Source organism: Salvelinus fontinalis, chromosome 11 (assembly GCF_029448725.1).
Source record: "Salvelinus fontinalis isolate EN_2023a chromosome 11, ASM2944872v1, whole genome shotgun sequence".
In the NCBI taxonomy this organism is placed as follows: Eukaryota; Metazoa; Chordata; class Actinopteri; order Salmoniformes; family Salmonidae; genus Salvelinus; species Salvelinus fontinalis.
In genome coordinates this window covers 24,741,233-24,766,232 of record NC_074675.1, presented here as the reverse complement: position 1 = coordinate 24,766,232, position 25,000 = coordinate 24,741,233, and the positions used below count along the sequence as shown (strand labels likewise).

The 25,000-nt window shown below is 44.6% G+C and overlaps 1 pseudogene; it reads left to right on the top strand.

Annotated features, from left to right (window-relative positions):
• Positions 1 to 18,346, top strand: part of LOC129864683 (40S ribosomal protein S3a-like) — a 98,098-nt pseudogene extending 79,752 nt beyond the window's left edge.
• Positions 18,347 to 25,000: the final 6,654 nt, after the last annotated feature.

Genomic DNA, 25,000 nt, shown 5'->3' with positions numbered 1-25,000 from the left:
CAACAGCAAGGGGAAGTCTGTGTATGTCTAATAGGAAGACTAATAAAGAGAGTATCAATATAATATATAGGCTAGCCTATAGTTATGATAATAAGGGGACTTACCTATTTTCATTATCATGTTAATTGTAAAGATGGCGCCGAAGGAGATGGCTGCCGTTTTACGATCCCGTAACCAATTGTGCTATTGTGTATGTTTTTTTTTGTGCGTTTGTAAGTTAATTTGTACATAATGTTTCTGCCACCGTGTCTTATGACTGAAAAGAGCTTCTAGATATCAGGACAGCGATAACTCCCCGTACTGGAGGAATAATTTTTCTTCAACGAGTCGGACCGGAAGGATTTACTTTTAGACACCCGACAAGGCCCTCATCCCCGTAATATCGTTGTCACGATCGTGTGGCGGATTGACGGACCAAAACGCAGCATTTGGAAAGTAAGCCATCTTCTTTTATTTTTAAAAGATGACGAAAAATAAACACGAAACACTTAATACAAACTAACAAAACAACAAACGATCGTGAAGCTAATAAACGTCGTGCACATACAACAGGCTACAAACGTTCTGACATAGACAATTACCCACAACCAATGAGAGCCTATGGCTACCCTAAATAAGGCTCCCAATCAGAGACAACCGAAATCAGCTGTCTCTAATTGGGAACTCATTCAGGTAACCATAGACTCTCCTAGACAACTAAACATACATAGACAACACTAGACACATGTACTCCACACAAACCCATATACTATACCCAACAACCCCTTTACCATAAACAACACCCAAAACCAACAACACACAAACATTCCCCATGTCACACCCTGACCTAACTAAAATAATAAAGAACACAAAGAATACTAAGGCCAGGGCGTGACATAACCCCCCCCTTAAGGTGCGAACTCCGGGCGCACCATTACACAGTCTAGGGGAGGGTCTGGGTGGGCTTCCATCCACGGTGGCGGCTCCGGCTCTGGTTGTGGTCCCCACGTCATCACAGTCCCTAACCACCTCCTGGGCTTCCTCCAAATGACCCCCCTCCACATTAACCCCATTGCATTAAGGGGCAGTTCCGGACTAAGGGGCAGTACCAGGGTAAGGGGCAGTACCAGGGTCAGGGGCAGTACCAGGGTAAGGGGCAGTACCAGGGTAAGGGGCAGTACCAGGATAAGGGGCAGCACCAGGGTAAGGGGCAGCACCAGGGTAAGGGGCAGCACCAGGGTAAGGGGCAGCTCCGGACTGAGGAATGGCAGCTCCGGACTGAGGAATGGCAGCTCCGGACTGAGGGACTGCAGCTCCGGACTGAGGGACGGCCTATGGCTGGCTGACGTATCTGGCTGCTCATGGCTGGCTGACGGATCTGGCTGCTCATGGCTAGCTGACGGATCTGGCTGCTCATGGCTAGCTGACGGATCTGGCTGCTCATGGCTAGCTGACGGATCTGGCTGCTCAAGGCTAGCTGACGGATCTGGCTGCTCATGGCTAGCTGACGGATCTGGCTGCTCATGGCTAGCTGACGGATCTGGCTGCTCATGGCTAGCTGACGGATCTGGCTGCTCATGGCTAGCTGACGGATCTGGCTGCTCATGGCTGGCTGACGGATCTGGCTGCTCATGGCTAGCTGACGGATCTGGCTGCTCATGGCTGGCTGACGGATCTGGCTGCTCATGGCTAGCTGACGGATCTGGCTGCTCATGGCTAACTGACGGATCTAGCTGCTCATGGCTAGCTGACGGATCTGGCTGCTCATGGCTAGCTGACGGATCTGGCTGCTCATGGCTAGCTGACGGATCTGGCTGCTCATGGCTAGCTGACGGATCTGGCTGCTCATGGCTAGCTGACGGATCTGGCTGCTCATGGCTGGCGGTCTGATCTGGCTGCTCATGGCTGGCTGACTGATCTGGCTGCTCCTGTCTGATTGGCGGCTCTGGCAGATCCTGTCTGGTTGGCGGCTCTGGCAGATCCTGTCTGGTTGACGGCTCTGGCAGATCCTGTCTGACGGACGGCTCTAGCGGCTCCTGTCTGGCTGGCGGCTCTAGCGGCTCCTGTCTGGCGGACGGCTCAGTGGGCTCATGGCAGACGGGCGGCTTTGCAGGCTCATGGCAGACGGGCGGCTTTGCAGGCTCATTGCAGACGGATGGCTCAGATGGCGCTGGGGAGACGGATGGCTCAGATGGCGCTGGGGAGACGGATGGCTCAGATGGCGCTGGGGAGACGGGCAGTTCAGTCATTGCTGTGCAGACGGCAGACTCCTGCCGGCTGAGGCGCACTGTAGGCCTGGTGCGTGGTGCCGGGACTGGTAGCACCGGGCTGGGGACACGCATCTCAGGGCTAGTGCGGGGAGAAGGAACAGGGCATACTGGACCCTGGAGACGCACATTAGGCCTAGTGCGTGGTGCCGGCACTGGTGGTATCGGGCTGGGAACACGCATCTCAAGGCTAGTGCGGGGAGCAACAACAGGGCACACTGGACTCTCAAGGCGTACTATAGGCCTTGTGCGTGGTACCGGTACTGGTGGTACCGGGCTGAGGACCCGCACATCAGGGCGAGTACGGGGAGAAGGAACAGTGCGTACAGGACTCTGGAGACACACAGAGGGCTTGGTGCGTGGTGTAGGCACTGGTGGTAATGTGCTGGAGACACGCACCACAGGGCTAGTACGTGGAGGAAGAACAGGGCTCTGGAGACACCCAGGAAGCTTGATGCGTGGTGAAGGCACTGGTGGTAATGGGCTGGAAACACGCACCTCAAAGCTAGTGCGGGGAGCAGGAACAGTGCGTAAAGGGCTCTGGAGACGCACCTTAGACCTAGTGCTTGGTGCCGGAACTAGTGGTACAGGGCTGGGGACATGCATCTCAGGATGAGTGCAAAAAGTAGGAACAGGACACACCGGGTTGTGAAGGTGTACTGGAGACCTGGTGTGTATAGCCGGCATCAAATCTTCCGGAACTTTAATACAAGTTTCAGGCTGAGTACGAGGAACTGACACAGGTGGCATCGGACAGCTAATACGCTCCTCAGGGAGAATGCATTGCATACTCTGCCAAATCTCTCTTCACTCTCCTCCAATTTCGTCAACAACTCTTCGAATGTCTCATAATCTCCCCTTCGTTCACTCTCCTCCAATCTGTCCAATAACTCCTCGACACACTCAGACTCACCCCTCAACTTCGCCGACTGCTCCAAGTGCCCCCCTCCAAAAAATTTTTTGTGCTGTCTCTTGGGCTTCCTCCCGTGTCGCCGTGCTGCCTCCATCTCTGCCTTGGGGCAGTGATATTCCCCTGGCTGTGACCAGGGTCCTCTCCCGTCTAGAATTTCCTCCCACGTCCAGGAGTCTTGACATTGCTGCTGTTGCTTTGTTTTCCGCTGCTTGGTCCGATGGTGGGTAATTCTGTCACGATCATGTGGCGGATTGACGGACCAAAACGCAGCACTTGGAAAATAAGCCATCTTCTTTTATTATAAAAAGATGACGAAAAATAAACACGAAACACTTAATACAAACTAACAAACGATCGTGAAGCTAATAAACGTCGTGCACATACAACAGGCTACAAACGTTCTGACATAGACAATTACCCACAACCAATGAGAGCCTATGGCTACCCTAAATAAGGCTCCCAATCAGAGACAACCGAAATCAGCTGTCTCTAATTGGGAACTCATTCAGGTAACCATAGACTCTCCTAGACAACTAAACATACATAGACAACACTAGACACATGTACTCCACACAAACCCATATACTATACCCAACAACCCCTTTACCATAAACAACACCCAAAACCAACAACACACAAACATTCCCCATGTCACACCCTGACCTAACTAAAATAATAAAGAACACAAAGAATACTAAGGCCAGGGCGTGACAATCGTGGACGAAGATCCGGTGCCTTGTTAGAATCCGTCGCCGTGAGGGTAATCTACCTTTACCATCGGTCTTATTAGCCAACGTACAATCAATCGACAATAAAATAGACGAACTACGATCACGTATATCCTACCAATGGGACATTAAAAACTGTAATGTCAACTGAGTCGTGGCTGAACGACGACATTAATAACATACAGCTGGTGGGTTGTAAGCTTTTTGGCAGGATAGAACAGCGGCCTCTGGTATGTTGTGGCGTTGTATTGATTAATGTGACGACTGCTGCTTGTCGAATGATTAATGGTTTATAATTACGTGATTAAATTAATCAGGCAATTATTAACTCTGGGGCACCATGGGAAAGTTTTAGCTTTATTGAGCTTCTATTTTCCAAATGAACCAAAACAATACCAGAATATGGATTTTACAACAGTAAAATTGATCAATTTCCTCTATAGTCTCATTCTGAACGTCGTTGCACAAACCTGAGTTTCACCAAATAAGTCCGTACCACACCAGTTGAGTTGATTATTTATTTGCTAACATGCTAAAATTATAATATAAGATACACAAACACACAGTCTACACAGGCTATTGATTAGAATTTAGTACGATAAGACAGGTCCCTAGCGGGCCAACACAATATGACACGTGATACACAAAATGGGGATTTCAAGAGAGAGAGAGAGAGTGAGAGAGAGTGCACAAGAGAAACACACACCTGGGTGCATTTGTCAGCTATCTTGATTTTAACCCTAACCTTGCAACCGACCTGCCTCTCTTATGGGTCAGAATATAATGATGTAATTACGTGTTGAAGGTCTCCGATGGGTGTCTCTGTGTGGACCGGATTCAGACTTCTCTGATGACGATCCGTCTTCGGTTACCGAGTGTTACTCTCTGTTTGTCCTCACGATGTCAGTGTCCTTCACTCTTAGTGGTCTGTTTCCTCGCCCTTGCTCTGAAAGGGATTTTCGGATGAGGGCTAATCAGCCGTGTGGAAGGTTCCAGCATGTGAAGGAAAACAGTGTAGAGTCCTTAGAGATTGGTGACCGGGTGGTCCTGCTTGAATGCACCCCCTATAGATATAGCTACTTGTCTATAGCATAGGTTGTTAAAAGGCCAGAGGTAGAGTATCTCATGATAAGCTGTAGACCACACTATTTACCTAGAGATTTTTCATTTCTATTTTTCGTAGCTGTCTACATACCACCACAAACCGATGCTGGCACTAAGACCGTACTCAATGAGCTGTATATGGCCATAAGTAAACAGGAAAATGCTCACCCAGAGGCGGTGCTCCTAGTGGCAGGAAAACTCAAATCCGTTTTACCTCATTTCTATCAGCATGTCGGGGAAAAAACTCTAGACCACCTTTACTCCACACAGGGAGGCACGTACAAAGCTCTCCCTCGCCCTCCATTTGGCAAATCTGACCATAATTCTATCCTCCTGATTCCTGTTTACAAACAAAACACTACAGCAGGAAGCACCAGTGATTCGGTCAATAAGAAAGTGGTCAGATGAAGCAGATGCTAAGCTACAGGACTGTTTTGCTAGCACAGACTGGAATATGTTCCAGGATTCTTCCAATGGAGGTGTACACCACATCAGTCACTGGCTTCATCAACAAGTGCATCGATGACTTTAAATGCATTGTTGGTTAAAGGCTTGTAAGTAAGCATTTCACTGTAAGGTCTACACCTGTTGTATTCGGCTCCTGTGACAAATAACATTTGATCAGAATTGAATTGTATCAATCCCATGTGATTTTCGAAACCTACCACCTCAGTGGATATGGCGAATGCAGCAATTACATATACAGTTAAAGTATGAGTGAAATTTGTGAATATGACAGAAAATCTATTTTGGTTATCATAACAAAAGCCCACCTTTTTGCTGAGTGCCTGGAATCCAGCGCTACTTCAGAATATTTGTTAACTTGGCATTGAGCTTGATTCCTTTAACTATTGAGCGGGGATTGAATGAGTGGTTACAGTCAGAGTTGGGGTAATTTGCTAGAGGAGAAGGCCAAAGAGATGCAAGTAGCTACTTCTGAAATAACAGAGGGAAATGTGGTCATATAGGGAGTCACTGAAGAGTTCAGTTTTTTTGCGTTTCTGTGATTCAACGGGGATAGAGTAGAGCAATCATTTTCTGAGTTTGGGATTCAATGTGGATAGACACTGGGTCGACATTCAACATCATAGCTCCCAAATAGATCCTTTATTGTTTAACCGGCATCTGAAAACCTCCATTCGGCATTTTCCTGCATTCCTCTACAAATATAAGTCCACCTGTTTTTCATTGACCCCAGTGGGTGTGTGTGTGCGTGCTACCTCTTCTGCTTGGCAAATAAACACACACTACAAGACTTAATTGATTCCGATGGCTTATTTTGACCAGAGTTAAATGAGATATCTGTTAGGAGATTGGGTAATAGAAATACAACAAGAAACTCCAATAAGATGCCAGCCGGTTTGTTGTTTTCATTTGAGGATGTCCTGTTCTGATTCCACTGGCTGATTGGTTATGTCCTTTTACAGTGAGCTAGCTCATTTATCCGCCCTGCAAATAAAAAGCTATTTAGCTCTCGACTGGTCCCTCTGCCATAGCCATTTGGCAGGTGGCACAAACACAGCGCTCCATCAAAAACAAATCTATAAAGGCAAATAGAAGGAGTGGGGCCTGCTAGCCCACTGTAATACAAATGGATGTGTGATAAGGCTCTCATCCCATCGTGCCATCAGGGTGTAAATGAGTTGTTGTGCTTTTCTGTCAGGCTCTGGTTTCTCAGAGTATGATTGTTTGTGTTGTAGCTATATTGAGTTTAACTAACGGACCTGAAAAGGAACAACTCGCAGGCTAGAACTAGGGTCTGTTGTTTTTTTGTAGTTGGGTCATGCCATGGTCTAGATAAACTCCTGTTCCTATTTGCTGTATGATAGATTGGGTAAATATTCATACTGACATGTACAGTAACGATGGTCACATAGCTGGACAATTTCCACTCTGGGCTCCCGAGTGGCACAACGGTCTAAGGCACTGCATCTCAGTGCTAGAGGTATCACTACAGACGCTGGTTTGACTCCAGGCTGTATCACAACCGGTGGTGATTGGGAGTCCCATAGGGCGGCGCGTAATTGGCCCAGCATCGTCCGGATTTGGCCGGAAATTTGTTCTTGACTGACTTGCCAAGTTAAATAAAGGTTAAAAATCTTTTATGGAAGTTATTGTATACTTATTGCATCTGTTGTTGGAACTGAACTATTGCCCCCTCCAACATGATTTATTTACTCCAACTTATCAAATTCTTGCATTTTTCATTTTCATGTTGACTGTTGAGCCAACAGATTTAGTACCAGCAGCCAAGCAGCATGTACAGTTGTAGTCGGAAGTTTACATACACCTTAGCCAAATACATTTAAACTCTGTTTTTCACAATTCCTGACATTTAATCCTAGTAAAAATTCCCTGTCTTAGGTCAGTTAGGAACACCACTTTATTTTAAGAATGTGAAATGTCAGAATAATAGTAGAAAGAATGATTTATTTCAGCTTTTATTACTTTCATCACGTTCCCGGTGGGTCAGAAGTTTACATACACTCAATTAGTATATGGTAGCATTGCCTTTAAATTGTTTAACTTGGGTCAAACGTTTTGGGTAGCCTTCCACAAGCTTCCCACAATAAGTTGGGTGAATTTAGCTGACAGAGCTACTGTAACTGAGTCAGGTTTGTAGGCCTCCTTGCTCGCACACGCTTTTACAATTCTGGCCACACATTTTCTATAGGATTGAGGTCAGGGCTTTGTGATGGCCGCTCCAATACCTTGACTTTGTTGTCATTAAGCCATTTTGCCACAACTTTGGAAGTATGCTTGGGGTCATTGTCCACTTGGAAGACCCATTTGCGACCAAGCTTTAACTTCCTGACTGATGTCTTGAGATGTTGCTTCAATATATCCACATAATTGTCCTTTCTCATGGTGCCATGCATTTTGTGAAGTGCACCAGTCCCTCCTGCAGCAAAGCACCCCCACAACATGATGCTGCCACCCCCATGCTTCACGGTTGGGATGATGCTTGCAAGCATCCCCCTTTTTCCTCCAAACATAACAATGGTCATTATGGTCAAACAGTGCTATTTTTGTTTCGTCAGACATTTCTCCAAAAAGTACGATCTTTGTCCCCATTGATTTGCACTTTTTGCATCAAAGTAAGTTCAACTCTAGGAGACAGAACGCGTCACCTTCCTGAGTGGTATGATGGCTGCGTGGTCCCATGGTGTTTATACTTGCGTACTATTGTTTGTACAGATGACCGTGGTACCTTCAGGCGTTTGGAAATTGCTCCCAAGGATGAATCAGACTTGTGGAGGTCTACAATTTTTTTTCTGAGGTCTTGGCTGATTTCTTTTGATTTTCCCATGATGACAAGCAAAGAGGCACTGAGTTTGAAGGTAGGCCTTGAAGTACATCCACAGGTACACCTCCGATTGACTCAAATGATGTCAATTAGCCTATCAGAATCTTCTAAAGCCATGACATCATTTTCTGGAATTTTCCAAGCTGTTTAAAGACACAGTCAACTTAGTGTAGGTAAACTTCTGACCCACTGGAATTGTGATACAGTGAATTATAAGTGAAATAATCTGTCTGTAAACAATTGTTGGAAAAATGACTTGTGTCATGCACAAAGTAGATGTCCAAACCGACTTGCCAAAACTATAGTTTGTTAACAAGAAAGTAGTTGAGTGGTTGAAAAAGTGATACTCGTTTTCAACCACTAATTACACCCTTTCTAAGTGGTACTCATTTTCAACCACTAATTACACCATGCCAAAACCATGCCGTTGTTATGCCTGAGATTGAACCTTCCTCACTTCATTATGAAATCGTAATACACAGGCACGTACTTTTCCATTTTTGGGGGGGGAATAAATGATAGATAAACATAACCTGCGTGTGTGAACGACAAACACTCGTCTCACTGAAAAGCCATCAGCGGCTCGAACCACGACCTGTGATTCATGGCAATAAACCGATCCAGTTGGTCAGAAAATCCAATCAAACGCAATTACCGTCCACTTCTGGTGTTAGGAGAGGGAGCACGCACGCACGCACGTACATACGCACACACACACACACAGCACTAGGCATGGTGATTTACTCTCTTAGTTGTACCTCATCAGGTACCATGTAGCTGACTAGCCGTTCCTCTTGCTTTTCTGAACTTTTCCAGCGGTGGGCTGCACACTGGCGGGTACAACTTTTATGTTCCCCGGAATGGGATGCTGCTATCGTGTCTGCTTGGATGGAAGGCCGCTCGTTTCACTTTGGAATTCCAATGTCCCCGTATCACTTCCCCTTAATAGTGACATCTTCAAAGCTGTGTCCTCAGACAGCCTTTACAGAGGAATATATTATGTCGTTTTTCTCTTGCGATGTCAAGGCCGATATAATAAATTGTGTGGGAAATGCAACCAACCTGTCTTTCTGTCATAAAAAGACCTGAGTGGAAATTGTCCAGCTATGTGACATCAGTTCTTAAAAATGTCACTATAACGATCAGCATAAGCCGGGGAACCAAGCTGCTCCTCACAGCCTTTGAATCTGATTTGAGTGCGGAGTCTGATCCATCTTGATGAGGTCTCGAGAGGAGAGGAGGAGCGACGGATACCTGCCCTTTAAACAGAAAAAAAGCTAGCGTACATGGCTCGTCTTCTTCATTTGATATCTCAAGCACCACCCGTTGGCGTTTGATGTGCATGAAACACCGTCACTTACTAGCTATGCTCAGCTGAATAGCCTCTGTTTGGCAATAGGAGTTGAGTTGTGCAGCAAATTGCCTGTGATATCCCCAAGTGTTCCCAGCAGCTCCATTGTGGGCAGGAGAACTGAGAGCCATGTTTTGTCCCCCTCTCCACTGGTATTTTGCCTAATTAGGACCACTGAGGTCTGGGTACAGTGGAGCTGTATGGCATGTTGGACTGCGCGGATGATCTAAGGCCCTGAGGTAACGATTCAGGAGATGATTATAGGATAAAAGGAAGAGAAGACAGCTCTGTTCACGTGCTCAGGGATGACTCACTGTATGGAGACCTCACTATTGCAAGGGAGACGAGCAAAAGATGGAAAGAGAAAGAGAGCGAGACAGAGAGGCAGAGAAGGGAAAGAGGGATGTGTAAGAGAGATAAAGAGAGACACCGAAAAATTTCGATTTCTCCAGAAACGGTTCATTTATTTTGCGGCAGCGAACCTGGCGGATGGTGATGATGCGCTAATGAGTTTACTGCATGGTGTGTGCGTGTGCGTCTATGTGAGAAATACCATATGGGAAAGTGGGTGTGATGGTGGTGGGAGGAGAGCGGGAGTGGAACTGTCAGTGTGATCTCACCTGATCTCATACCTCTCACACTCAGACGCATGGCAAAAAGCAAGTGGGGTGTGGAACCCCTGTTACAGTTTAGTCTCATGAACAGCATTCATCATGCTACATGTTTATACCCACTCTGCTTTCTATCTCAAACCATCATATGCAACAGAAATAACCCCTGTAGTTCCTAAGACACTCACCAACACCCAAAATGCATCTGGATATCGTCCTCAACAGCATAACCAACACCCATCCCCCAAAATCTTTGACGTAAAATGAAATGGAGCTGAAGGTGAGGCCAGTTATCCGGTCTCGACGTCCTTGGATTTTCCTTTTGATTTCTGCACAAAGAGGAAGTTGTATGTAAATCATTCATTATCCGGCATGATCTGGTGGGTGTGTGTGTGTTTCTGTCTGTCTGCATGTCAGTGCGTGTGGGTGTGTGTGTGTCTGAGTTTAGGCCCTCGTCTTGCTGTGCTGTCAAGAGCATGTGCTCTATTCAGACCCCCTCCGCGCGGGCCCTGACCTGCAGCCTCAGCGCTGGCGAACATTGATTGGCTGAATTAATTTGTTGTTATCAGATGTTCCTGAAGGCCACCAACTCCTGTCTGTTTCCTCCAGGGCCGGATGGGAATAGGGGGATGATGCCTTTGTAGATCACACAGAGAGTGCAATCTGTGCTCAACACTCTCTCTCTCCCCTCAAAGGGCAGATTATAGGGAAGGTTTTGTGCCAGCCAGGGACATGTGTGGCTGCTATACGTAATAATACACTGCTCAAAAAAATAAAGGGAACACTAAAATAACACATCCTAGATCTGAATGAATGAAATATTCTTATTAAATACTTTTTTCTTTACATAGTTGAATGTGCTGACAACAAAATCACACAAAAATGATCAATGGAAATGAAATTTATCAACCCATGGAGGTCTGGATTTGGAGTCACACTCAAAATTAAAGTGGAAAACCACACTACAGGCTGATCCAACTTTGATGTAATGTCCTTAAAACAAGTCAAAATGAGGCTCAGTAGTGTGTGTGGCCTCCACGTGCCTGTATGACCTCCCTACAACGCCTGGGCATGCTCCTGATGAGGTGGTGGATGGTCTCCTGAGGGATCTCCTCCCAGGAGGAACGGGCGGGCCAGTCCATAGCATCAATGCCTTCCTCTTGCAGGAACTGCTGACACACTCCAGCCACATGAGGTCTAGTATTCTCTTGCATTAGGAGGAACCCTGGGCCAACCGCACCAGCCTATGGTCTCACAAGGGGTCTGAGGATCTCATCTTGGTACCCAATGGCAGTCAGGCTACCTCTGGCGAGCACATGGAGGGTTGTGCGGCCCCCCAAAGAAATGCCACCCCACACCATGACTGACCCACCGCCAAACCGGTCATGCTGGAGGATGTTGCAGGCAGCAGAACGTTCTCCACGGCATCTCCAGACTCTGTCACGTCTGTCACATGTGCTCAGTGTGAACCTGCTTTCATCTGTGAAGAGCACAGGGCGCCAGTGGCGAATTTGCCAATCTTGGTGTTCTCTGGCAAATGCCAAACGTCCTGCACGGTGTTGGGCTGTAAGCACAACCCCCACCTGTGGACGTCGGGCCCTCATACCACCCTCATGGAGTCTGTTTCTGACCGTTTGAGCAGACACATGCACATTTGTGGCCTTCTGGAGGTCATTTTGCAGGGCTCTGGCAGTGCTCCTCCTGCTCCTCCTTGGACAAAGGCGGAGGTAGCGGTCCTGCTGCTGGATTGTTGCCCTCCTACGGCCTCCTCCACGTCTCCTGATGTACTGGCCTGTCTCCTGGTAGCGCCTGCATGTTCTGGACACTACGCTGACAGACACAGCAAACCTTCTTGCCACAGCTCACATTGATGTGCCATCCTGGATGAGCTGCACTACCTGAGCCACTTGTGTGGGTTGTAGACTCCGTCTCATGCTACCACTAGAGTGAAAGCACCGCCAGCATTCAAAAGTGACCAAAACATCAGCAAGGAGGCATAGGAACTGAGAAGTGGTCTGTGGTCACCACCTGCAGAACCACTCCTTTATTGGGGGTGTCTTGCTAATTGCCTATAATTTCCACCTGTTGTCTATTCCATTTGCACAACAGCATGTGAAATGTATTGTCAATCAGTGTTGCTTCCTAAGTGGACAGTTGGATTTCCCAGAAGTGTGATTGACTTGGAGTTACATTGTGTTGTTTAAGTGTTCCCTTTATTTTTTTGAGCAGTGTATATTACAGCACACTAATTCATATTCTTTGTTTTATATCACTTGCACTTGTAGAGGCCTTAACAAAGGCTTCTAAACTGGCAGTGACCACACGGGAAAAACTGTAGTGACGTTACGTTTGATACCAGAGCTCCGAGGCATGCGTCGAAATCGCTAAGAAAGCAATCTTCGAAGCAGTGCGCCGATGCGTGGATCATTTTATCAGAAGTACGTCATCAATGACGTCCGAAGCTTCGTTTGATCACATGCTTTTTCAAACCGTGTGTTGCAGAATGCGAGATCCCAATGATTTCGCCATGGTTCCGGGAAGCTTTTTTTTCTCGATTCCAAGCTGCTAACATACACCGACCTCTACTGGACACCGTACTTACAAATATAGTTAGGATTTTGTACAAAATCTTTCACGGACCGGTAGCTTAGCAGGTAGAGTAAGGAACTATAGCTCATCGAGGGTATGAAGTCAAATCCCATTGAATGCACATTATTTAAAAAATTGTTCTCTCTGCACTTCTGTTCAAATAATTTGTTTTATTTAGTATAAGCTTCTGTCTTAAGAATCCAACATAATGCCATGGATTCAGTTTTTTTTTAAATAGTCAACTTGAAGGCAAAAAAAAGAACGCATGATGAAAGATGCAAACCTGGTTTTCCAACTCATTAGAGGCTACTAAACTTACCGCTGGTGTTATTAAAACAATGGAGAAAAAATAACTATCTGATAATCAAACGCTGCTATTTATTGCTGACTAGCAGATGTCACTAATGCGCATTGTGAACAGATAATGAAGCTCAGAGTAAGGATCCGTTTTTCGGCACGATTTGGTGAAGGCCCTGAAGCCTTCAGAAAGCGTCGGTTTCCCATCATTACAAAACTGATCAAAAGGACATGGCTTAGTGCTCAACAAAGTAAAGGTTTGAGACTTGCCGCCACTCTGATCTGTCCCCCGCATACATTAAATGGTTAGAGAACTACTTCCACCTTTCAGTTAACGGGTGTAACAAATAGAGGCACACCTCAAAATATGGTAATGGGAAAAAAAATGGTATGGCACTGTATTCTGTGGGGTGCCCTGAATTACAGTAAAATATGGGCTGCACAGTAGCAGCCAGTAGGTTACTATAGATTTACAGGACAACATTTTTAGATTACAAAAAGACTGTATGGTACTGTATTTTGTGGGGTACAGCATTCTCACTAACGGGTGCAACACATATACACTGTTAGCAATTTGTCACGACTTCCACCGAAGTTGGTCCCTCTCCTTGTTCGGGCGGCGTTCGGCGGTCGACGTCACCGGCTTTCTAGTCGCCACCGATCCATGTTTCATTTTCGTTTTGTTTTGTCTTCATTATACCCACCTGGTTTCCATTCCATAATCAATGTTCCTTATTTAACCCTCTGGCTTCCCTTTCTGTTGTGTGCGTGATTGTCGTTGTCATGTGGGTTCGTTATTTTTGTGCTCTGGATATCTGTATTTTTCCTTGTTGGAACATTGCTTGAATTTCGGAGTAAATTCTGTTTATTACTCATACCTGTGTCCTGCGCCTGACTCCGCCTTATCCATTCACCAAACCGTTGACACAATTGTTGTAATTGTATTCCAATACAATTTAACAATAAAGTACTGCATTGCAGTTTTGCTGTATGTTTACTACAGCATTCTGTAAATGATGGTGCATTGTGGGGAAAAAAATCACTGTCTCATTAACATATTTCAAGGCATGCACAGAGTGGCAGCAAGTCTTAAACTTTTACTTGTTGAGGGTTTTGCCAAGTCCTTTTGGTCTGTTTTGCCCTGCAATCACATCCAGTTTGGAAGACGTTGTTTAGGCCTCTTGAAGTGCAAGTGGTATAAAACACCAATTATTAATAAATATGCTGTAATATAATAATACCTATCAGCCAATCTGCTTGCATGTAAAATAACAATTTTATAATTACAGTAGCATTTACTTTCTTATAGTAGAGTAGGCTAATTTTACAGTATTGTACTGTATTGTTGCTCTGATATTACAGTAGCTTACAGGAAGCTGGTGGCAGGTTACTGTGAATATTAGAGTAACGTACATCAAAAGGTATATTGTTGTTAACACAAAATACCTTGACATTTTGGTCATTGCTCTTATCCAGAGCGATTTGCATTCAGTGCATTAAATTAAGGTAGATACACAAGACCATATCACAGTCATATGAAGTAATAAGATTATGATACCGTGACCGAGAATGTTGTTGTAGTTAAGCGGGCTCCTTGCATGTTTATTTTTGTATTTGAAAATACAAAATACATGTATTCTAATTAAACTGTTAGAAATACTTGAATTGTACTTCAGGCCAGTGAAACACAAATTACAAAATAGGTATTAAAACTACTGAAATACCTCTATCAAATACATGTATTAGAAATACTGTCCCTCGTTTGCACTAGCTGCCTGCACTGTGAATCTGAAACTGTTTACTAACCACTGGGCTTCCAGTAATGCAATGTAAATGTTGCTGTAGTCAAGTGTTACAGTAATATGATGTAAATTTGTGTTTCGGTAAAGCTCCTGTAAATCTACAGGGATTTACTGTCTTCTGTGCTGACAGCATTTTACAGTAAATTTAAAGTAACCTACTGGCTACTGTGCTACCGGTAATTTAAGTAAAATGTCAGTCTTTTATTTTTACAGTGCAGAGTCCTATATGTTGTTGTGGTGCAATTACAGTTGAAATCGGAAGTTTACATACACATACATACACATACATTAAAACTCATTTTCAACCACTCCACAAATTTCTTGTTAACAAACTATAGTTTTGGCAAGTCGGTTAGGACATACACTTTGTGCATGACACATGTAATTTTTCCAACAATTGTTTACAGACAGATTATTTCACTTATAATTGTCACGATCGTCTTTCTGTGGAAGAGAAGACCAAGGCACAGCGTGATACGAATCTTCTTTTAATATAACGAAGACGAAACAAACACTTTTACAAACTAATACAAAAACAACAAACGTGAAGCTACAAACCTACGTGCACACATGCAACATAGACATAGACAATTACCCACAACCTGCCTAATGCCTATGGCTGCCTTAAATATGGCTCCCAATCAGAGACAACGATAGACAGCTGTCTCTGATTGAGAACCACTCAGGCAACCATAGACATACCTAAACACCTACACTGAACACAACCCCATAAACTCTACCAAAACCCCCTAGACAAAAACACACAAACATCCCCCATGTCACACCCTGACCTAACTAAAATAATAAAGAAAACAAAGATAACTAAGGCCAGGGCGTGACAATAATTCACAGTATCACATGTCCAGTGGGTCAGAAGTTCACATACATTAAGTTGACTGTGCCTTTAAACAGCTTGGAAAATTCCAGAAAATGTTGTCATGGCTTTAGAAGCTTCTGATAGGCTAATTTACATAATTTGAGTCAATTGGAGGTGTACCTGTGGATGTATTTCAAGGCCTACCTTCAAATTCAAAGCCTCTTTGCTTGACATCATGGGAAAATCAAAAGAAATCAGCCAAAACAATTGTAGACCTCCACAAGTCTGGTTCATCCTTGGGAGCAATTTCCAAACGCCTGAAGGTACCACGTTCATCTGTACAAACAATAATACGCAAGTATAAACACCATGGGACGACGCAGCCGCCATACCGCTCAGGAAGGAGAGGCGTTCTGTCTCCTAGAGATGAACGTACTTTGGTGTGAAAAGTGAAAATCAATCCCAGAACAACAGCGAAGGACCTTGTGAAGATGTTGGAGGAAACAGGTACTAAAGTATCTATATCCACAGTAAAACAAGTCCTATATCAACATAACCTGAAAGGCTGCTCAGCAAGGAAGAAGCCACTGCTCCAAAATGGCCATAAAAAAGCCAGACTACTACTATTCGTGGGGATAAAGATCGTACTTTTTGGAGAAATGTCCTCTGGTCTGATGGAACAGAAATAGAACTGTTTGGCCATAATGACCATTGTTATGTTTGGAATAAAAAGGGGGAGGCTTGCAAGCCTAAGAACACTATCCCAACCGTGAAGCACAGGCCTGGCAGCATTATGTTGTGGGGGTGCTTTGCTGCAGGAGGGACTGGTACACTTCACAAAATAGATGGCATCCTGAGGGAGGAAAATGATGTGGACATATTGAAGCAACATCTCAACACATCAGTCAGGAAGTTAAAGCTTGGTCGCAAATGTGTATTCCAAATGGACAATGACCCCAAGCATAATTACAAAGTTGTGGCAAAATGGCTTAAGGACAACAAAGTCAAGGTATTAGAGTGGCCATCACCAAGCCCTGACCTCAATCCCATAGAAATTTTGTTGGCAGAACTGAAAAAGCGTGTGCGAGCGAGGAGGCTTACAAACCTGACTCAGTTACACCAGCTCTGTCGGGAGGAATGGGTCAAAATTCCCCCAACTTATTGTGGGAAGCTTGTGGAAGGCTAGCCGAAATGTTTGACCCAAGTTAGAAAATGCAAAGGCAATGCTACCAAATACTAATTGTGTGTATGTAAACTTCTGACCCACTGGGAATGTGATGAAAGAAAGAAAAGCTCAAATGAATCATTCTCTCTACTGTTATTCTGACATTTCACATTCTTAAAATAAAGTGGTGATCCTAACTGACCTAAGACAGGGAATTCTTCTAGGATTAAATGTCAGGAATTGTGAAAAACTGAGTTTAAATGTATTTGGCTAAGGTGTATGTAAACTTCCGACTTCAACTGTATATGTTGATTAGGAGAGGAAGGGGTATGAACGTTATGCACATACAGTACATTGATACAGCACATTTATCTGCATCTGCACATGTGTTGACTACCTGATTATGTTTTTGCAGCATGTGTTTGTGCGTGCATGCAACACATGCAAGCAACACCCCCAGATTACAGATACTTTGAAATAGTAGATGACTACTTCTTGGATTACTTCTAAAACCTTTCTGTTTTCTCAATGACATTCAATTCAACATTGAAACGTTTTGTTTGTTCCACCTGAGTGAGTCTGACCACAAGTCAGAGACCACTCCTCTTTCACTCCCAGTAACCAGTCGGCAAGAATAAGAGGCTGACCAAAGGTGTCAAAAAAAAAGTGCAAAAAAGAAGATTGTCGACCCTTTCTCCAAGAAGGGCTGGTATGATGTCAACGCACCCGCTAGGTTCAACATCCGCAACACTGGCCAGACATTGGTCTCCAGGACTCAGGGAACCAGAATCGCCTCTGATGGTCTGAAGTGTGTTTGAGGTGAGCCTTGCTGACCTGCAGAACGATAAGGTGGCCTTCCGCAAGTTCAAACTGATCTCAGACGACGTGCAGGGTAAGAACTGCCTGACCAACCTCCATGGCATGAACCTGACCCGTGACAAGATGTGCTCCATGGTCAAGAAGTGCCAGACCATGATTGAGGCCCACTTGGACGTGAAGACCACCGACGGCTACCTCCTGCGTCTGTTCTGCGTTGGCGTCACCAAGAAGCGCACCAACCCGATCAGGAAGACGTCGTACGCCCAGCACCAGCAGGTCCGTCAGATCAGGAAGAAGATGATGGAGATCATGACCCGTGAGGTCCAGACCGGCGTCCTGAAGGAAGTCGTCAACAAGCTGATCCCTGACTCCATTGGCAAGGACATTGTGAAGGCTTGCCAGTCCATCCAGCCCCTCCACGATATCTACGTCAGGAAGGTTAAGATGCTGAAGAAGCGCAAGTTTGAGTTAGGCAAACTGATGGAGCTCCACGGTGAGGGTGGTGGCAGAAGTACAGTCAAGCCCTCAGGGGATGACATCGGAGCAAAGGTGGATAGGGCCGATGGCTACGAGCCCCCCATCCAGGAGACAGTCTAAACAACTGACAGATTTAAATATGTAAATGAGGGGGGAAAAAGAAGAAAAAAACTTGCCCTTTGTGCTGTTGTCTGTGCCCAAAAATGTTTGTAACATGTTTTGTGCTGCTACCATGTTGTGTTGCTGCTATGTTGTGTTACTACCATGTTGTTGTCATGTTGTGTTGCTACCATGCTGTGTTGTCATGTGTTGCTGCTAGGGCTGGGCAATATATCCAGAGGTTTGGACGCTTCACGATATATATCTCGATTTCTTGTTTTTCTCTAAACAAAATAAAAAAGGCAAGACATAATTCTTATTTGAATTTTCTTTATTAAAATAAAAAATATATACAAGGCCTATTTGTGCAAAACAAATGAACAACACAAATGAACAACACACACCCACACGTCTACTCTATTGTTTAGGAAGGTTTGACCACTAGCTGTTTGAATATGTCATTTATATAATCATGATTAAAAATGCGTTCATTTAGTTAATTTGTTAAAATTAAAACAGCCTGTGGTTATTTGCTATTGGATTGGCAGAATGGCACAACTACTAACACATTAGCCTACAGCTGCCTGAACAACTTTTTTGAATCACTTTAATTATCCAATGTCACACTTACCGGATGGTGAGTTGAAACCTGTGCCCAAAGCACTGCAGGCGGGTCCAGTTGTTCAAGCGCAATGATTTTATCATGTCGCTTCTGCTGTCAGTTGTCATGCGCACCTGTCGGTTTTCGCTCATCTTCCACGATGCCAGAGGGTCTTTGAGACCCTGGGCTATTACTTCACCCATATGATCATTTGGGAAGTAAGACGTCTGGAGGCAGACATTTTGCAATTTCCAGTCTTCATTTATGTAGTGGACTGTCAAACTTAGGTATGGCTCTGACGTTCTGCTCGACCATAGATCGGCTGTGGTGGGAAAATAAGAAACACTAGCCAGCTTCTCTGCGACTCTTTCGCGGGTGGCAGTGTATAATCGCGGCAGGGCTTCCTCCGTGAAATACTTGCGTCTTGGCAGCTGATATTTGTGGTCAACTGTACCTAACAGCTTTTTAAAGCCTGGCTTTTCTACTATAAAGATTGGGACCATATCTTTCGCTAAGTAATAGGTCACTGCATATGTAAAACGTTGCAACATTATAACAGAACCTCAATTCTTGCGATACAGGCATTTTCCATATCGTGCTAAAACATTAACTGGAATATATTTTTAAAAACTCGATATATCGCCCAGCCCAAGTTGCTGCCATGCTATGTTGTTGTCTTAGGTCTCTCTTGATGTAGTGTTGTGTTGCCTGTCTTGTCGTGATGTGTGTTTTGTCCTATTTTTTATTGAATTTATTTTTATTTATTTATTTATCCCAGCCCCCGTCCCGGCAGGAGGCCTTTTGCCTTTTGGTATGTTGTCATTGTGAATAAGAATTTGTTCTTAACTGACTTGCCTAGTTAAATAAAGGTAAAATAAAACATTTAATAAAAATGACACACCAAATGTGTTTGATGGATTATGATGCAATTAATCCATAAATGTATACTCTCTCTTTCTCTCTCTCTATCTCTCACTCACTCACTCGCGCACACACACACACTCTGTTTTCCCTCGGGATCTGTCCAACCCCTCTGTCAACTCCCTGCTCATCCTTAGCCTCCAAGGACACGCCGGTCAGAGTTTACACTGCCTGTTGATGGCTTTACTGCCAAAGTTATCACATCCCCATCCCGACTGCCTGTGAGCGTCTGTTCTCTATATTAACTGTGTAATTAGCGAGTCACTGCCGGCCTGGCCCACTGGTCACCACAAGGTCTCTCGAGTTAAAGGGGAAGGACGACAGGCGTGTACCCTGCCTCGTCCCACTCCAAGCAGGGAGGGTGGGTGAGTGAGTGTATGCGTGCGCGCCATGTGTGTGTGTGTGTGTGTGCGTTTGTGTGAGAGATGGGAGTAAAGACTGACAGCTTGTTTATTCCCTTTATGAATAACTCGTGGTGGAATATCTATCTGAAGATACTTCAGGCTTTTCCCCTGTGGAGGACAGAGCACAGCAGAGCAGAGGCCCCAGGGATATGTGTCATTCAGCAATGCCAACTCTTGTACTCCACACACTGGCTGCATGCATTTTGGAAGAGAAGATGTTGTCCTATTTGCTGCTAGCTCAGCCATGCAAAATCGGAATGATTTTTGGAATCATTTCAACATACTGCGTCATGTAGATGTAGGGTGAACCATGAAAAACATCAAGGTGAGTATCTTTGTCAGTGTGCTTTTGCTTGTTGAGTTTGTGAGACATACCTAGTCCCACTTGAATGGTGGAGAAAGAGACCCTCTCAAGGAGTTTCTGAAAGTATCCAGACCCCTTGACTTTCTCCACATCCCGTTATGTTACAGCCCCATTCTAAAATGGATTAAACAAAACAAATCCTCAGCAATCTATACAAAATACCCCATAAAGACAAAGCAAAAATGTTTGCACATTTAAAATAAAAAACAGAAATAACTTGTTTACATAAGAATTCAGACCTTTTGCTATGAGACTCTAAATTGAGCTCAGGTGCATCCTGTTTCCATTGCTCATCCTTGAGATGTTTCTTCAACTTGGAGTCCACCTGTGGTAAATTCAATTGATTGGACATGATTTGGAAAGGCACACCAGAAATGTTCCTCTTAATGCTTTATTTCATAGGAATTAAACAGAGTTGCCATACAGACAGACACAATTGAATAGTAACATTGATTTGACATCTTACGAAGAATGCTACAAAACAAGCCCAGAGAAGAAGTTCTCTTCATCCGAAGAGGAGGAGCAGGGATTCGACCAAAACGCAGCGTTGTGAAATGACATGATTTTTAATTAACAAAACAGAAAACACGAACGAACACTTGAATAGTTACAAAACAATAAACGACGTAGACAGACCTGAACGACGAACTCACATGAAACACGAAGAACGCATGAACAGGAAAACTACCTACATAAAACGAACAAACAAACAAAACCGAAACAGTCCCATGTGGCGTAACATGACACTGACACAGGAGACAACCACCCACAAACAAACAGTGTGAAAACACCTACCTTAATATGGCTCTCAATCAGAGGAAATGAAAACCACCTGCCTCTAATTGAGAGCCATATCAGGTCACACTTAACAAACATAGAAACACACAACATAGACTACCCACCCAAACTCACGCCCTGACCATCAAACGCATACAAAATAACAGAAAACCGGTCAGGAACGTGACAGCATTCTCTCAACCAGCTTCATGAGGTAGTCACCTGAAATGCATTTCAATTAACAGGTCTGCCTTGCTAAAAGTTAATTTGTGGAATTTCTTTCCTTCTTAATGCGTTTGAGCAAATCAGTTGTGTTGTGACAAGGTAGTGGTGGTGGTATACAGAAAATAGCCCTATTTGGTAAAATATCAAGTCCATATTATGGCAAGAACACCTCAAATAATCAAAGAGAAACGACAATCCATCATTACTTTAAGACATGAAAGTCAGTCAATACGGAACATTTCAAGAACTTTGAAAGTTTCTTCAAGTGCAGTCGCAAAAACCATCAAGAGCTGTGTTGAAACTGGTTCTCATGAGGACCTCCACAGAAAAGGAAGACGCAGAGTTACAACTGCTGCAGAGGATAAGTTCATAAGAGTTACCAGCCTCAGAAATCGCAGCCCAATTAAATGTTTCATAGAGTAATAGACACATCTCAACATCAACTGTTCAGAGGAGACTGCGTGAATCAGGCCGTGAAGCATGGAGGAGGTGTGATGGTGTGGGGGTGCTTTGCTGGTGACACTGTCTGTGATTTATTTAGAATTCAAGACACACTTAACCAGCATGGCTACCACAGCATTCTGCAGCGATACGCCATCCCATCTGGTTTGCGCCTAGTGGGACTATCATTTGTTTTTCAACAGGACAATGACCCAACACACCTCCAGGCTGGTTAAGGGCTATTTCACCAAGAAGGAGAGTGATGGAGTGCTGCATCAGATGACCTGGCCACCACAATCACCCGACCCCAACCCAATTGAGATGGTTTGGTATGAGTTGGACCGCAGAGTGAAGGAAAAGCAGCCAACAAGTGCTCAGTCCTTCAAGACTGTTGGAAAAGCATGCCAGGTGTAGCTGGTTGAGAGAATGCCAAGCGTGTGCAAAGCTGTCATCAAGGCAAACGGTGGGTACTTTGAAGAATCTAAAATCTAAAATATATTTTGAATTGTTTAACACTTTTTTGGTTACTACATGACTCCATATGTGTTATTTCATAGTTTTGATGTCTTCACTATTATTCTACAATATTGAAAATAGTAAAAATAAAGATAAACCCTTGAAGAGTATGTGTGTCAAAACTTTTGACTGGTACTGTATGTGTATATATGTATTTTTTAAACCCTTATTATACAGGTTCAATTGACTGAGAACACATTCTCTTTTACAGTAACAACCCAGGGGAATAGTTACAGTGGGTAGAATGAGCCAATTGGAAGCTGGGGATGATTAGGTGGCCATGATGGTATGAGGGCCAGATTGGAAATTTTGCCAGAACACCAGGGTTAACACCCCTACTCTTATGTTAAGTGCCATGGGATTTTTAGTGACCACAGAGAGTCAGGACACCCACGTTTAACGTCCCATCCAAAAGATGGCACCCTTTACAGGGCAATGTCCCAAATCACTGCCCTGGGGCATTTGAATATACACTGCTCAAAAAAATAAAGGGAGCACTTAAACAACACAATGTAACTCCAAGTCAATCACACTTCTGTGAAATCAAACTGTCCACTTAGGAAGCAACACTGATTGACAATAAATTTCACATGCTGTTGTGCAAATGGAATAGACAAAAGGTGGAAATTATAGGCAATTAGTAAGACACCCCCAATAAAGGAATGGTTCTGCAGGTGGTGACCACAGACCACTTCTCAGTTCCTATGCTTCCTGGCTGATGTTTTGGTCACTTTTGAATGCTGGCGGTGCTTTCACTCTAGTGGTAGCATGAGACGGAGTCTACAACCCACACAAGTGGCTCAGGTAGTGCAGCTCATCCAGGATGGCACATCAATGCGAGCTGTGGCAAGAAGGTTTGCTGTGTCTGTCAGCGTAGTGTCCAGAGCATGGAGGCGCTACCAGGAGACAGGCCAGTACATCAGGAGACGTGGAGGAGGCCGTAGGAGGGCAACAACCCAGCAGCAGGACAGCTACCTCCGCCTTCGAGTAGATGCAGTTGCTTCTCACCAACCGCACCATGCAGCCATCGTCTGGCTAGTGGGAGGCACTGTTTGTCCGCCAATCATTAGGGTGCTTTTGGTTGGCCCACACAAAATCAACCAAAGACATGACTAAAACCTGTACGGCTCAGTTGGTAGAGCATGGTGCTTGCAATGCCAGCATTGTGCGTTTGATTCCTAGAGCCATCCATACATACATGACTGTGAGTCACTTTGGATGCAAGAGTTAGTTAAATGGCATGTATTATAAGGTGAAGGTAGAGGGTTTCAAACCGTGGTGAATGGCTTAATGAGGTGTGAAGAGAGGGCAGTCTCCTGCAGAGCAATTACCCATCCCCAGGTAATGCTGGGTAGCTCTGGGCCTGGTCAGCTGCTCTAATGGAGGGGCTGGTGACAGGGAAGATTACAGGCAACACCATGCCATTTGCCATCACCAGTCCTTTACGGACTCTCAGACAACCCTGGACAAACAGCTAAATAACAATGAAAAGCCCACTATCAACCAACAAACATCCAACTGGTTGGTTGCCTCTTTGTAAGATCATGTGTGTGGGTTTGTTTCCTTTGAAAAGAGGCAAACAAGCCAGCATTCCTTTCTCTCCTGACTATTCCTTGTCCGGGCGGTAGGAGAAAGCAAATACAACCAGAAGATTGGTTTTGTCTTGCTGTGCAAGTAAAGGGTAGTGAGAAGAGAGAAGTAGTGTGTGCTTTGTGGCCTGATTGTGGGAACTGGTGAGTAAGTCAATCTTCTGCACACGTCCCATCTGCATGGGTTTCTGTACAACTCGTGCAGCATTTCATCCTTCACTTGTCTACGACCTGACATGGCCTACAGCTTTTGATCATAAATCACACGCACTGAATTGGACCTGTCAGAAGCGAGTTGCTGCGCAGGATTAGGTAGTGGACCTAGAAAATAAGAAAGGTTCACCATGTACTTTTACAAGGCTGTATGTACCTCTGCTTCAAAGCAATTGGGCACATATATATATATATAATACATATAGCATACCATATGGAATCACGGTGTGTTTCTCTATCTCCAGTAGAGTTACAAAAGCCTGGTAACTTTCCCCAAATTCCCAGATATTCCAGAAAACCTGACTTTGATCACATGGTATTTGTAAAGTTCAAACAATTCTTATCCCCATAATGCAACAAACTTTGAAAGGCGGTGACCAACAACGATCACCGACTAGATAAAATTGATGTGTCCGAACACATCCAGAGACAGGACCCGTGAGACACTGCACACGGAGCCGAGACTGGTATGTAGCTGTGTTATACAGGCTCAGGAGAGCCGGTCTTCTCTCCCCTGCTCACCTCCTCACCCTGAGAGAAAAGGGGGAGGTCGGTGAGACGGTTCTTCTGGGTAAGATGGAAAAACGTGTGTATGTGTGTGAGCGTTTGTGCGTGCTTCCACTG